Genomic DNA, 17,377 nt, shown 5'->3' with positions numbered 1-17,377 from the left:
TATATCATCCTGGAGATAATAGGAACCCAGAAGAGATTATTGAATAAAAGAGTGGCATGGTAAGATCTGCACCAACAGAAAATCACTTTAGCTGCCCTATAGAAGATGAATTGGGATGGGTAAACACCTGAGACAAGAAAACCAATTGCTATTGTAATAGTCTAGTGGAAAAGTGATGAGGGTCTAAATGAAGTTGAGTTGAAATAAGGCTAGGATTTGAGGGATGTTGAAGAGACAATAATGACAATTATTGACAGCCAATTAAGTATGAGATATTAGGGAAATAGAGGTGTTAAGAATAATACCAAAGATGGGGCAGCTAGGTGGTGCAGTGGATAGACCACCGGCCCTAGAGTCAGGGGGACCTGAGTTCAAATCCAGCCTCAGACACTTAATAATTACCTCACTGTGTGGCCTTGGGAAAGCCACTTAACCACATTGCCTTGCAAAATCCTAAAAAAAAAAAAAGAAGAATACCAACTACATGGACATGAAATACTGGAAAATGGTGGTACCTTCAAAAGAAATATGAAAGTTTGGAAGAAAAATGAATTTGGGGAAATGCTGCTGTTTTGGATATATTGAATATGAAATGTTTTGAGACATCTGTTTAATACAACTATTAATAATAAGTACTATACAATATTTTAAGATTTTCCAAGCACTTTACATGTAATATCTTGCTTGGTCTTTACAACAAGCTTGTGTGAGATAAGTACAATCATTACCACATTTTGCTGATGGAGTAGCTGAAACCCAGAAAGTTTAAGTGATTTACCCAGGATTATATAGCTAGTAAGGTCAGAGATGGGACTTAAATCTAGGAATTCCTGACTTCAAGTCCAGGACTCTATCCATTGTGCCACTGAATGTCCAGTGATGATGAACTGAAATTCAAAGAAGAAATTGAGGCTAGGAATGTAGATTTGGCAGTTATCTACATGGAGATAATAATTAAACCCATAGACCTTAATGACATCCCTGAGAGAGAACATAGAGAGAAGAGAGATAAGAGTTGAGGACAAATCCTTGGGAAACAATGCTGTCTCTTTGCCACTATCACTGTGCAATTGGGAGGGTGAAGAGATATTTTGTATTTTTATTTATTTCATGGATCACTCTGGTTAAAAAAAAAAACATACCAGTGAAGAAAGGGGAATAAGCATTTATTAAGTCCCTACTATATGCTTAAGTGCCTTATAAATATTAAATATCATTTGATCTTCATAACCTATGAGGGAGGGGTTATGCAATTGAAGAAACTGAGGCAGACAAAGATTAAATGACTTTCCCAGGTCACAAAGTTAGTAAATATCTGAGGCCACATTTGGACTTATGTCTTCTTAACTTCAGGTCCAGAACTATATCCACTGTGCCACATTATCATGTGTTGATGAGCCTCTCAATGTTCAGCACTGCTAGTTCCAATAGAAGAAAGACTGTCCATTATCAGAACCTTTTTGATCTCTCCTAGCTCAAAAGCTCTGTGGTTCCATAAATACCATGCATTTTTAATTATTATTAAATAATAAGGGCATTATTATTTAAAAGATTAAATTACCCAGAAATTGTCTCTCAGACCTTTCAGACCTAGCTAAAATGTTCCTTGATTTCCACATTGTTTTGGATAGGAGAGTTGAACAAATGTTGCTTACATATCAAATATGAAGCTACCCTGGTACTTTCCCCTGTGAGAAATGAATATTTCTCTTATATTTAATAGCTAATTATTGTATTGGGTCAAAGTTTTTTCCCCTTTTCTACTTCCTCATTCAGAAGTCAACCAGTATGGGAAATCTCTCTTAAAATTTTACCCAGGCAGGGCAGCTGGGTGGTACAGTGGATAGAGCACCAACCATAGAATCAGAAGGACCCAAGTTCAAATCCAGCTTCAGACATCTGATACTAGCTTGTGATCTTGGATAAGTCACTTAATCCTATTACCCCACGAAAAAGAAATGGAACAAAAAGAAAGCAAGAAAAAATTTACCCAGGCTAATCAGATAGCAAAAGAAATTCTAAGTTTCAAATAATGAATATATTTCTGGTCATTGTGTTTAATCAGACAATTGGGAGAAAGGTTGATTCTCTCTTTTATCAAGTCAGGTGATATGGAAATGGATGTCTTTTTGAGCAAGATTTGAGAGACCTAAGTCATTTGTTCCAAGACCTTCAATTTAATTAAGCCTACAAGATACACTTATTTTTTGAAGGGCATACAAACTGTGGCCCCACTACTATTAGGGGTCTTTGGTCCAAGAGAATTGGCCAAGTGACTACCTGTTAGCATTATTAATAAAAAAGATTAAATTACCTAAAAACTATGTCTCTCAGACCTTTTTAATTGTCACACTCCCTGCTTTACTTGATCACTATTTCATCTTTTTCACTGTCCCTTGATCTCTTTCTTCCCACAAGTATCCATGACATTTTTCTTTAGGAAACAAGTTCCCTTAAGTTCTCAGATTTCATCCTTCTATTTGTTAAATGGAGTCATTTTAAGCAACTCAGTTTTATAACTAAAATGAGGATATCATTCCTTAGAAACAAATCAAAAATAGTAGATAAGAATAACTTTCCACTATGACCAGAAATGAAGGAAAAGGTACTTACTTGATACATCTGGCTAAAATCATTGAGATCTTTGGCTAAATACTAATGATGTTACCTTGAGGCATTTTTTTATTATTATTACTATCCTGGCTAATTTTAAACCTTCTTCAAAATAAAGCTTCCTATCACAGTTTTGAAAAATAATCCTCTAGTCTATGATTTTCAACTATGTTCCCAAAGAGTAATTTGTCGAAATTCTTCTTAATATTAGTTAGGAAAAGAGTCAGAATCTATATCATAACTGGCTGGGTTTTTGTTTTGTTTTTGTATAGATGATAGAACTGGTTTCTACCACCATGGCTCTCTTCTAGTTTTTGGTGCATCTGTTCTTCACCAATAGTGGGACAATAGAAGTATGTGCTAGTTATTGCATCACTTCCCTTTCTTTGTGCTCTTCTCATAATGTCTCTTCTTCTGCTCTCTCAGGTAACCAATGCCCTCATGGAGCCTCCGGTAACTGTCCCCAAAGTCTTACTGCAGTGTCCCATCATGTGTATCCTTCTAGGAAGAGAATCAAGGTCTTCATATTCTTCCTAAATCACCTCTCTATTTCTCTACTCCCTCCTTGCTTCCAATCTAAAAGTTTTTATCCCTCTGTTAGCTGGCATAAAAATTATGGCATAGTAGATAGCATTGGAATCAAGAATTGGTATCATATCCTACCTCTAACACTTATTAGCTGTGTGACCATGGACAAGTAATTTCATCTTTCTAAACCTCAAGTTCTCTTTATGTAAGGTGAGATTTGAACTTGATGACCTCTAAAGTTACTTCTAGCCTTATAGATGTGATCTTATTAACTCCCCTTAAGCTGTGAGTTACTGAAAGTCTGTCAAGGAGTCTTTTACAAGGACTAAGAAATCTCATAAATAGGGGTGGCTAGGTGGCATAGTGGATAAAGCACCGGCCTTGGAGTCAGGAGTACCTGGGTTCAAATCCAGTCTCAGACACTTAATAATTACCTAGCTGTGTGGCCTTGGGCAAGCCACTTAACCCCATCTGCCTTGCAAAAAAAAACCTAAAAAAGAAAAAAGAAAAAAAGAAAAAGAAATCTCATAAATAGAAATTAATTAAGAACTCTGGAAATATGGAGAAGGCTGTAAAGCATTCTTTAAATCATACTACACAGACAACTCTTTGCTCTGCTTAGAAAGTCAGCCCTAGCCTCTGTGTGTGTGTGTGTATGTGTGTGTGCATGTTGTGTATCATTCTCTAAGTCTCAACAGATCACATATTTAGAGCAGAAAAAGAATTTACAGATCATTTTGTTCAATACCTCATTTTTATAAATGAGGAAACTGAGGTTCAGAAAGGGGAAATGATGTGTCCAAGTTATTAAGGTATCAAAATTCAGCCTCTTACTCTTAAGACTAGTGTTCCTTCCACAAACTATGTTTGCTATAAAAATCCAACACCACTTCAACCCACAATCATCATGAACTCCAGGGAATAGAGTTTACTCTCTTGGCACATCGAAGGAGAAAACTGATAACCCTTGGTTAAAAATACTGAAATTCTTGGCTAGGTTTTTGCCTTCTTAGAAATAATGGTGATTTTCATTCATATTAAATATTCCCATTCATCTAGGACCTTGGAATTGAGGGTAGAGGAGTGAGAGGAAGAGGTCTGAGCCTCAGTGTGTGGCCTTAGGTGGATAATGTAGAATTCAATTTCCTGACAAAAATAAACCTAGTGTTTCTGAAAATTGTGCAACATGCATAGAGAATGTGTCATCATAGCAAAAGTGAGTCATGGGCTCCTGGCCAGATTATCCAAATCTAGTTGAATTTACTGTCTAAATAGAAAGTATATTCCTGTCCAACTAAACATTAGTGAGCTGGCATGTAAAGAAAGAATGGAAAGAAAGAGACAGCAAGGGAAAGATGCAAGTTGATACTTTGCAAGAAGGTTACTGGAAAAACGAAATCTTTTCCATTTCAGTATTTGAAGACTTTCTCTTTCTTTATTTCTCTTCCCATCCACCCTTCAAATCTGGCCTTTCTCTTTCTTTCCTCTGCTATCATTCTTTATATGTACAGGTATCTCATCTTTCTTCTAACACAAAGTTTCACGTGAGTTTTCTTTCCTCCAAGTCAATATTGATTTTAAATTTCATAATGCTAAAAAGTAAACTGCATGCCCTTCCTTTGCTTCCAAAGTATCCTAAGACCACCAGATGGCTGAGATTCTATTCAATTTTAAGACCCATGATTCTGTGATATGCATATACACATACACACAACACACACACACACACACATACACACACAAACACCCCTTATCCCCCATTACTTTGTAGCAATATAAAAGTCCAGCAACCAATTAGAATTTGTCAGATATCTTCTTTTCCTAATTTTTTTTTTCCTCTATCACACTAATTCTTAAAAAGTTGGGAGGAAGAGAAGGCTTGCAGAGAAAGGAGCCAAGCATGTGGGTCCAATTCATCAAATCACAAAATGTTGTAAGCTGGAATCACAAAACATCTGAGTTGGAAAAGTCTCAAAAATCAATTGGTGCCTCATTTCTCAAACATATAGAGAACTGAATCAAATTTATAAGAATACAAGTCATCCCAGTTGATAATTGATCAAAGAATATGAACAGGCAGTTTTCAGATGAAGAAATCAAAGCTATCTATAGCATATGAAGTAGTGCTCTAAATAACTTTTGATTAAAAAATGCAAATTAAAACAATTCTGAGGTAACACAGATTGATCAATATGACAAAAAAGAAAAAATGATCAATGTTGGAGAGGATATGGGAAAATTGGGACACTAAGGCACCATTGGTGGAGTTGTGAACAAATCCAACTACTCTGGAAAACAATTTGGGACTATGTCCAAAAGTCAATCAAACTGCACATACCATTTGTTCCAATAATACTAGGTCTATATCCCAAAGAGATCATTAAGAAGGTAAAAGGGCCTACATATACAAAAATAATAATATCCTTTATCATGGTGACAAAACATTGTAAATCGAAGTGATGCCCATCACTTAGAAAATGGTTGCACAAGCTATGGTATTTGAAAGTAATGGAATATCATTGTGCAATAAGAAATGATGGACAGGCAGATTTCAGAAAAACCTGGAAATACTTATACAAACTGATGCAAAATGAAATAATCAGAATCAGGAAAACATTGTACACAATATTAAGCAACATTATGTGACAACCAATTGTGAGTGCCCAATTCTTCTCAGCAACACAATGATCCAAGACAAAAGCAAAATACTCAGAAAGGAAAATGCTATCCATATGCAGATAAAAAGCTAATGGACTCTGAATGGACACTTTTTTCTGAATGAATACTGTTTTCATTTTCTTCTTTTTCATTTTTTTTTCTTTTTACCTATCTCTTCTTTCACAACTATGACTAATATGGAAATATATTTTACTTGATAGCACATGTTTAATTTATATCAAATTGCCTTCCATTTTAGGGAGAGGGAAGGGGATGGAGGAAAGGAGAAAAATTTAGAACTCAAAATCTTGTAAAATCGATGCTAAAAATTGTCTTGACATGTAATGGGAGAAAAATACTGTTTAAAAAAAATCAATTGGCATCTGAACAGGAATTCCCTCTACTAACACATCTGACAAATGATCCTCCAGCTTTTCCTTTAAGTCTTGAAAGAAGGGGAAATCTGCTATCTCTTAAGGAAGCCCGTTTCACTTTGAAACAAGCTGGGACTATTTGAAAGTTCTTCACTAAATGAAGACTAAATCTGTCTCTCACTAAATCTACCCACTACTCCTTTTCCAGTCCTCCTTTTCCCCTTTGTACATCCCATAACATTTTATTCATACCTTTTTTACTGCTTTTTATCATGTAATATTTTATTATTATAATCTATATTGATGTCTTAACCCTTTATTAGACCATAACCTCATCTTTGAATCTCCTCTACCATTGAAGGTATTTTGCACTCAGTTGGTATTTAATAAATGTTTGCTAAATGAATGAATGAATTTTGTGCCCTCTTAACCAAATTGTATATTGGAATCATCAAATTATGCTCTATCTTTAGCTTTCTCACCCTCTTAGAATTTTGCCTTTCTCCTATAGCTGTACACACTTAACCTGAGAAATACTTAGCACTCAGAAAAGAGGAAAAACATATGATTAATTTTCTTAGTGAAGCATCCTTCACAGTAAATTTCATAAAAAGAGCCAAAAAATGTGGGACTTTGGGAATTAAGTTTTAGGATATGCAATTTAGTTTTAGGAAGTACAAAACTCATTCTATTTCCCTGATTCTGACTCCCCTTCTTAGACTTGAACCTTTCAAATGGACATTTAAGCATTAAACAATCTGAGGCTCATCCTTCTCTATTTCTTCTTTCTTCTCCTCTTTTTTCTTTTCCTTACAGATTCATCAGGGAGAGAAAGGAAAACGTAGAGGGAAAGTTTGCAGGTCCAAGTGATAAGCAAAGCAGAGTCATCTCCATTCTGATTCAGCACAAGTAGGGATGTTTTCAGTTCTGTGGTGTCAAGCCAGTAGGAAATGATGCAGCTTCTCTCGGGTTTTTCATCAGCCCAGAAGAAGGGATCCTGTTACAGTCTGTGTGTTTGAGGCTTTGAGTGGATGTGCTGGAGAGCAACAAACATCCCCATCCAAAACCCACACCAGCAAATGACAAAATGAAATCTCTTCCTTTGTATGGTTCATGGGTTTGACATTTACTTAGTGAGTCTTGCTCTATTTTATTGACTTCTATTTTTTTCCCTCAAGGCTTCCAGGGAATCTGGCCATTCTTCACATGTCATCCCTTTCTTTCCTTCTCTAATTTAGAAAATTCTTGTTACAACAAGAACCCACTTCCTATGGCCAGAACAGTGTAGGGCTATAGCTACAAAAAGGACTAAATATGCATAGTAAGAATATAATCTTATTTAATTGTAATAACTACATACATTAAACTATATGTAATGTTCATTAAACATCCTAGGTAATATACAATTAAAAGGTATTAACATATGAATTGCACATTCGGTCATAAATGCACAAATTATACATAATGTCCAACTTATTTGTTAATTATAGCATTTGCCAGGAAAACACTGTGCTTAAAGTGTGCTTACAATTCTGTTTCTATTATAATCTTCTTTACCCTTTATTCAAAACTTTCTCTAGGAAACTTCCTTCTGACCTACAGCTTCTCTGTTTTGCTCTTTATTCAAAGGTGATCATTTTCTGGAAAGAGATTTTTTTTTACTTCAGTTAATATTTAGAGATGAATAAATTATAATGGATGCAGTGTTCTCATATAAAAAGATGATGAAGTAAATTATTTCTGTAAAAGAAGGATGATGAAGTAAATTATTTCTAAGGTCCTTTCTAATACTATAAGACTCTGACCAACACTAGATCACACTGATTCACCTCTTGAGTTATAAGAAGCAATATGGTAGAGTGGGAAAACCCTAACTGTATTCAAGAGACCTAACTTCCGGTCCCAGTTCTGCTGTCTGTCATTCCCTAGACTGTGACTTTGGGCAAATCACTTAACTTTCTTGGGTCTCAGTTACCTTCTCTATAAAATGAGGTTATTCATATATGAGTCTGTATCTATATTTATTTTTTAATAGCAGCACTGTATGTGATAGCACAGAACTAGAAACAAAGTTGAAGCCTTTTTTATTGAGAAATGGCTAAATTGAGTATATCAATATAATGGGATTTTAGTGTACAATAAGATCTGAGAGAGCAGGGGAAAAACATTTCTAACCTTAAGTAAAACCAGGGGAACAATATGCATAATGATTACAGTAATGGAAATGAAAAGAATACTACAAAGATTGAACTCTAAGTAATTATAATGATCAATCTTGGTCCCACAAAAGCAAAATAAAGCATTCATATATCCTCTCTTGGAGAGATGGAATTCAAAGATGCAGAATATTTTATACACTAATGAAATCACTGTATAGGGTTTTTTTAATTTTCTTTTCTTTGTTACAAGGGAAATTCCAATGTGCTTAAAGGGTATGGAAGGTATTAAGAAAAAATATACTATGGTATTAAAACAAAAAGATTAATAACACAAAAGTGTTTTTTAAATAAAATGAGGTTGGATGAGATGTTCTCTAAAATCTTCCAGCTCTGCCATCCTAAAACTGTGATCTAGAAAGTCCTGAGTTCAGAACATGAAGTCAATACTGCCTTAGCAAATCATTTTTACCACCCCCAGTATGATTTTCCTCATCTGTGAAATTGGGATAATGGGGCTTGGCAATCACCTACCTCATCTCGGTGTCATGTGGATTAGCTCATTAAGAAGAGTAAAGTGCTTTGAAAATATTAAATGTCACACAAACACTGAGCATCATGGTGCAGGGAATGCAATATTAAAGCTGAACCTGGAAATCAGACGTCATTAAGGTAACCCTTGTAGCAAACTCAGCTTGCTTGCCTTGGCCATATACAAACTTTTCCAATGCTACTAACTCTGCTTGAAAAATACATTAGTAATGCCTTCCATTTATAGAGTCTATTTAATAGCAGCTCCTTAAAGTATTTTATGAGCATTACCTGGTGCCTGGCCTCATTGCTTCCAGTTTACAAGAAGAGAGACTGAGGCTCTGATGTACATTTCCTATCTCCTAGCATTTTCACTTGGCTATCTCCCATGTCTAGAATACTCTCCCTTATCACCACTTCCTGGCTAGTTCCTTTAAGTCCCATCTTCTACGAGAATTCTTTCCTTCATTCTAGCCATCTTCAGTCATCCTGATCCATATCTGGTCACTGATGGAAAGAATTACATGAACTGATGTTGAACGAGGGGAGAAGAACCAAGAGAATATTGTACACATTACATTAGCAACAACATTATGGATTGATCAACTTGGAAGGATGGAGCTAGGACAACCCTGGGAGATCTATTGTGGACAGTGTTATCCACATCCAGGGAGGCAGGAAAAAATCACAGAATCTGAATATATATTAGGTGCACTTTTCCAAAACTTCTCTTACATCTTCCTCCTAATTCCTCTTGCACAAAATGACTAATATGTAAATATGTTGAACACAAATGCACATGTAAAGCTTTTACCAGACTGTTCACCACCAGAGAGGGTAGAAGGAAGGGAAGGTGGTAGAAAAATATGCAACTTAGAAATCTGCAAAAATGACCGAATGTTGAAAAACAACCAAAGCTTGTAACTGGAAAAATTAAAATAAAATATCACTTAAAAAAAAACCATCACTGGCTACTGGCCCCAGATGGCTCAGGAGGAGAAAGTGTGACTGATAACTTTGTGCAGCCCTCCCTCACTTAAGTATAATTCACTTGCAAGTCGTGGCATCACCTCCCAGATATCATGATCTTCTTCTAGAACAAAATACAAACAACAACAACCTCTTGGAGCAAACACAAAATGCAATAGTTAGTATTCAAAGCCTGTCATAATTTACCCCTTCCTTCTTTCTGGTCCTCTTATACTTTACTTCCTAATATGTACTCTTCAAATCTAGGGGCATTAGCCTTCCTGATTGTTCCACAAACAAGACCCTCCATCTCTTGACTCTGAGCATTTTCTCTGCCTGTCTGCCTTCCTTAGAATGTTCTCTCTCCTCTGCTCCTAATACTGACCTCCCTGGCTTCCTTTAAGTCCCAACTAAAAGTCCACCTTCCACAATCCCTCTTAATTCCAGTGCCTTCCCTCTGTTAATTATTTCTTCTTTATTCTGTTATAACTTGCTTTTTATTTATTTATTTATAAGTATCCTCCCATTAGATTGTAAGCTCCTTGAGGGCAGAGACTATCTTTGGTCTCCTTTTGAAGACCAGAACTTAGTACAGTGCTTGTATAGGTATTTATTAAATATTTATTTATTTATTGCTTATGCCTTCCTTCTGTTGATTATCTCCAACAGATCCTATCAAAAGTTTTAGATGATAGCACAGTCATTTGTATGCTGTCTCCCCCCTCTAGACTATAAAATCCTTAAAAATGGAGATTGTCTTTGGACCTTCTTTGTAATCCCAGAATTTAGGACAATGCCAAACACATGGTGCTTTGTGTTTATTGATTGCCTGAACAGAATGAGTTGCTAAAGTAGATAAAAGATATCATTGTCACTGTAAAGTAAGAAGATAAAAGAAAGAAAGCTGATCTCCCCAAATTTGCTTCTTCACTTTCATACCATTCAACCTAAGTAAAGGAATAGATTCAGGAGTATGTTAGATCCAGCTTGAAAGACTCACAAGAGCCGGTAGTAAAATTTTCAGTGGAAACCTTTAAACTATAAATAAGGGCTTCATTTGTTTGGTTGATTGTCTAGACCTAAGAAAAATGATGGAGAAATGTAAATGCAGATTAAGTTTAAAAGTTTGTTGTATAGATCATTTTTTTCCTGGAGAACTTGGAATCAGCAAGTTGTCTGGCCCTGAATTAGTCATTTAATATCTGTTCCTCAGTTTCCAGATTTATAAAATGAGGGGGTTGGATAAGTAACCTCTGGGGTCCTTTCCACTTCTAAATCTATGATTGTTTTGTCCTATTATTGAAGTTGGGAATAGAGGTCACTCATTTTTGGTGTTTCTGAGTATCACAGTATCTATAGAATTTCAGAATTGAAAGGGAACTCTGAAAAAGAAACTTCACTACAACAGATCAGCATGTGGTCATTCTGCCTTTGTTGGAATACCTCCAATAAAGGTGTCTACTACTTCCTATGGCAACCCAGTCTACTTTTATGTGGCATTGACTGTTGGGAGATCTTTTGGCTTTGCTTTGTTACGGTTTTTGGTTTTTTGTTTTTTTAACTTTAAACATTTTTTTCTACCCTCTGAGGTTAAATATAACAAGTCAAATCCTTAAATAATAGAAAACAGGCAATTTGTCCCTCTACTTTTTTCTTCTCCATTTCCCAGTTCCTTCAAATGATCCTCTCATGACATCCTAGTTGCCCTTCTCAGGATATTGCCTTCTAAATCATGGGAGCCTTCACCTTCTAGCTGCTGCTAAGTCATCTATGGCCATTTTCAAAGTAATTTCAAGTCCATCCTCTTCCTGATTCTGATTTCTCAAGGTTTGTGAGAAGTTAGGATTTGATTCCTTTAAGTCATTTTTTTTTTAGATTTTTGCAAGGCAATGAGGTTAAGTGGCTTGCCCAAGGCCACACAAGCTAGGTAATTATTAAGTATCTGGGGTCGGATTTGAACTCAGGTACTCCTGACCCCAGGGCTGGTACTCTATCCACTGCGCTACCTAGCTGCCCCCCTTTCAGTCATTTTCAAGGCCTTTCTTATTGTCTCAAACTGAGCATATGTTGTTTTGCATTGTCTCCTGGGGTTTCTTCCCCACCAACTGTCCTCAGGCTCCAGTTGTCAGTCATAAGTCCAGTTGAACAAGAAAGTGAGTAGGGAAAAAGTGTCTTATCTGTAATTCATTCAGCAAATAATGGCTGGAATGTTACAGACTTTATCTCATTTGTCCCTCATAACCTACTAAGGAAACTATTATTATCCCCATTTTACAGATACGGAAACTAAGTGTCAGAATTTAAAAGAACTGCCCAAGATAAGTTATTTTATGTCTCAGGTGTTATTCCAACCCAAGTTTTCTGATTCCAAGTCTAGTTTATGGCCCTCACACCTCGCCAAATAAAAATAATCACCAATGCCTGACACATAATATGCAATTAATAAATATTTATTTTTGGTTGACTGATTGGTATTCTTATTTAACAGAGAAAAAAACTGGAAGTGAGAGTTTTAGAGATTAACCACTTCAGTAACTCAGCTAGCAAGTATAATGTATTGTAACAGGTAAGGGTCATCTATCTCAGGGAATTGTCTCGGCTGTCAATTACTATAGATCTATAGAGATTTGCCTGTAGTACTGAGAAGTTAAATGATTTACCCTGGGTGGCTGAAATTTTCTGTTTCAGAGGCAGATCCAAACCCAAGATCTTCCTGCTTTCAATTCTAACAGCCTATATCTTTCAAGGGGAAGTATTTTACAAACCTTAGAATTTTATAGAAATGGGTACAACATTAACAGCAAAGTTGATGAACTGTGATGGATGCAGCTCCACTCAGCAGGATAACCCTGGGAGACCTGTTATGGACAACATCATCCACATCCAAATGAAGAAAAAATAAAATAAAATAAAATAAAAATAAACTACACAATTTGAATGAACACTATATTCACTTTTTAAAATTTTCTTTTATGTTTTTTCTTCCTATCCCATGATTTTCTTTCTTTTCCCTTAGTCCTAATTCCTCATACAGAAAATGATTAATATGCAAATATGTTAAACACAAATGTACATGTACAATGTTCATTAGAGTAATCACAGATGAGGGGAGGAGGGTGGGAAAGGAGGGAGGCAGAAAACTGTGTAACTTATGAATATGCACATGGATAAATGTTGAAAAAATTTCATAACATATAATTGGAAAAATTAAATAAAATATCAATTAAAAAACAGAAATGGGTACAGGTATTGTCATGTGTCCAAGAGCCTCTACCAGAACTGTAACTGGATCACATCCTACCCCTTTCTCCCATTCTTATGAATACTGGGGCTGCTACACCCTGGATTCCAGATAGTTAGAATAAAACTGCTCCCCCTTTTACCACCTGCTGGAAAGAGGGGAAGGCAGCCAAAGGATCTTCACTGACTGTTTTTAATATTCGAAGAAATGCAAAATGCCAGAATCCCATATGAGAGACTGTATATGGGGGGACAATGTCCTGACAGCAAATGTATAGATGGATCCAATATATTTCACCTCTGTTGGGATTCTCTCAACAGCACTCTCACTCCACCCTGATGTGCTGTTAGGCAACAATTTAAAAGGGTGGAAGGACCTTCCAAGACTAAATATCTGGAGGTCTCTGAGGATACTCAAAGCCCTGTTCTCCTGTAGCTCTTCCCCTTAAAGGGAAGATGAGAAATAGCCCTGTAAATGCCCAGATTTCTGATTAACTCACTGCATTCTTCAACTCAAGGAATTTCATATATTCCCTTCTCCATTTGGCATCCTCCTATTCCAAGTTTGGACTGACCACTTAGAATAGTTTTTTTTTTTTACCTGATCTCTTCTCACTTATTACTAAACCTTTCTATTGAGGATTCAATCTACTTCCTCATCCTCTTCAAGCTGAAATCTCCTCAGATGTCTCACCTGGTGAAAAGAGTCTCTGACTTTCTATAGAAGAGAGATTAATTTAGAAGGGCAAGATTAATTAACTACCAGGCAGCTGAGTGACTAGCCTTGGATCACACAGCTGTTGACAGGGGAATAGAGGCTCCAATTCATGAGCTTCCTTTCGGCTTAAGCCATCCTATTTCCTTGCCAAAGTATTAAGCCTGCATCCAAATGACCAGGGCAAGAGTGCAAATATGATAGAGAGGAAAGCCCACAAAAAAATAAGGAATTCATACATTTATTCAGCAAGCAAACATTTTTTTCCAGCATTTATTGTGTATTCATTGGTGTCTTAGACACTAAGAAAGATAAAAGGGATAGAAAAGGAGACTTTGCCCTCAAGCCACTTTTCTAAATAAGATGAATAAATTCAGCAGGGCAGGCAAAGCTAATGAAGAATAAAAGAAAATGCAAGGTACTAATGGTTTCAGCTCCAAAAACAACCATAAAGATAAGTATTGAACAGCAAATCAATTAAAGAAGTGATTAAAAAATCTTCACAAGAATAAGATAGGAAAGGAATAGTAGGGTATCAGTGGTTATGAAAAAGATATGAGGGTTTTAATAAACTGTTCATTGCTGAATCAACATGGAAGAAGAAGAAGGAGAAGGAGGAGGAGGAGGAGAAGAAGGAGGAGAAGGAGAAGAAGGAGAAGAAGGAGAAGGAGAAGGAGAAGGAGAAGGAGAAGGAGAAGGAGAAGGAGAAGGAGAAGAAGGAGAAGGAGAAGGAGAAGGAGGAGAAAGAAAGGAAGGGAGGGAGGAAGAAAGGGAAGAGGGAGGAAAGAGGAGGAAGAAGAGAAGGAGGAGGAGAGGAAATGGGAGGAACAGGAGAAGGAGTCAAGGAAGGAAGGAAGGAAGAGGAAAAAAGAAGGAAGGAAGAGAGGGAGGAAGGAAGGAAGGAGGAAAGAAAGAAAGGAAAAAGAAAAAGGAAGGAAGGAAGGAAGGAAGGAAGGAAGGAAGGAAGGAAGGAAGGAAGGACAGATGGACATCTAAGGTATCATATTTCACTCTAAGTACCACATTTCAGAACTGATATTGATAAGTAGCAAAAGAAGAGTAGAATTGTGAACAGCTTCAAAATCATTTCATATGAACATCTGCAAAAGGACTGAGGTGATTTAGTTTCAGGAAGGGAAGACTTAAAGAGAGGCATGACAGATGCCTGTCTTCAAGTGTTTGAGGAGGGCTGGCTCCCAGATTGTTGCATTTGGTTTCAGTGGGCAGAATTAGGCACAATGGTTAGAAATTGCCAAGAAACAAATTTAGACTTGCTCTCAGGGAAAACTTCCCTAACCTTCACCAAGTTCTTCATGAATAGGTATATGAAAGAAAAAAAATTCTTGTTCATATATGAGTTAAATTGAGTGACCTCTAAAGTCCCTTCAGATGATCAAATTCTGACTGATGAGGCCAGTGTAGTCAAAGTAAAAAACCTGAGGGCACTATACATATGTAAAATATTTATGATTATTATTATTATTATTACCAATCATAGAAGACTTAAAGGAGACTAATCTTTAATCAAATCTTAAAGTAAAAGATGGACATAACTTGACAGAGAAAGACATTCTGAAAAGGGAGAATAGCACAAGGTAAAAGCAGCTGCCTAGTTGACCTCTCAGGTCTCCCCTACCAAACAAAAACCAAAAAAACAAAACTATTTCAGGATGCTTCTCTTTTTAATTGCATTGAGTCCAATCTCCTCATACTTTCATTTCAATTCAACAGACATTTATTGAGTATTATCCTTCAATGAAACATCATATACTGTCTCCTTGAAGAAATATAAATAAAGACAGCACAGACCCTGAACTCTATGGGTTTATACTTTGATGGCTGGAGAGAATGATCCAAGGAAAAGTGCAGTGAGAAAGTTAAAGAGGGAACATATTACTTCATTTAAGAATGAAGAATATCAAAAAAGCCTTCATGGAAGTAAGTAATGACAGCATCTGGGTTGGTCCTCCATATTCAAGTACAAGTCTAATTAACCCAAATTTATCTTCCACTATTCTCCAATGTAAAATCCCCTGTCCTGACAACAGAGAGAGACAAGGACAAAGAGATAGAGGAGAAAGAGAAAGAGAGAGACAGAGACAAAGAAAGACAGAGACAGAGAGAGAAAGAATATAAATTGTACACCTGTGTTAGCTGAGTTAAATTTCTTATTAAGGAATTACCTATAAAAAATAAAATCACAAGATTTTGGAGGAAAATAGAGCTAACCAGGCTAGAGTTCTGAACAGGTGAAATAATTTGTCAATTTTGCATGCCATTTCAATCTGTGATTACTCCTCTTCTTGACAAGATTACCCAATTTAAAGTCTCCCTCACTCCCACAAAAAGTCACTCCTCCCAGGCCCCTCAGAAGTCATTCCTCTATTTTCTTTCATTGGATATATACATATGAATCTTCAGGCTCTCATGACCTGATTCAGAAAAACCTCAAACTGATTTTTCAATTTTTAGATTTAGAGCTGGAATTTTGTGTCCCTTCACCTAGCCCTCCCCTTTTACATGAGAGAAAACTGAGGTTCAGAGAAAGAAAGGAAGAGATACTTCAGACCGCCCAGGTATGTGATCAGACATAGAACCAGAACTAAATCCCAACAATTCTAACTGCAGATCTTTCTTCTATAACAGACTGCTTTCTTGGCTCCAGCTCCCCCAAGATTCTAGACCTGCCAGCTGTGACCTGAGTGCCCTGACCTTCATAAAGTCAAAGAGGACAACAAGCAACACTTTCACTCTGTCGGTCAACAGGAGTGTTGCTGGCTGGCCACTTGGAAGAGATTCTCCACATGGATGCTGTTCATTCTGATGTCACCACAACACATCCAGTTTATGAAATTGGCTAGAGATAAACCTGCCTGAAGCCAACAAAATAAGCACGATTGATTAGAAAAGTGACATCACCCTGGGCCTGGCAAGGGAATGAGAACATTGAAGACGCAGACATAGTCAAACCAGGGCGTTTTCAACAAAGGAAGGGACCTTGAAGGGTGGAAAATGTAATTTTTTTTACTCTCTTGCTGGTAGCAGTAGCTGGCATCTCCCATGGTCCCATTCTTGGATAGGTCATACTGACTTTGGTCTTTGAAAACAGGAGATTCCTATGACCCTAATATTCTTGGATTGTTTCTCCCCTCCCCTACCCCCCTCACTCCCACCCCCAAGCAATCCAATATTCAATGGCTGAAAATTGCCTCCCAAAAAAATCAGGTATGACTAACTCCTTCACCTTAACTCTACCCCAAGGGATCAAGCAGCCTGAAGTTGCTATTAGTTCCTGAAGATGAGCATCAACTCACACATGCACAAACTTCCCCAGCACCCAACATAGTTGGAAGCAAAAATCTCAGAAAGCACTTACTCATTCTGACCACTCCCTGAAAATATCATCAATGATAAATCATATCTTTCAGTTATCTGGGTGATCTCTGAGGTCAGCCAAAATGCTCTTTTTGAGATGGATATTTCCTTGTGATTGCTTCCCTTGGAATTTGAAATAATCCATGCACCCCTTTAAAATCAATCTCCCCCCAACTTGTTTAAATGGCCTCTCAACAATGTGTTTGTGATTTCCACAT

Source organism: Macrotis lagotis, chromosome 8 (assembly GCF_037893015.1).
Source record: "Macrotis lagotis isolate mMagLag1 chromosome 8, bilby.v1.9.chrom.fasta, whole genome shotgun sequence".
Lineage (NCBI taxonomy): Eukaryota > Metazoa > Chordata > Mammalia > Peramelemorphia > Peramelidae > Macrotis > Macrotis lagotis.
This window is presented reverse-complemented; position numbering follows the sequence as displayed.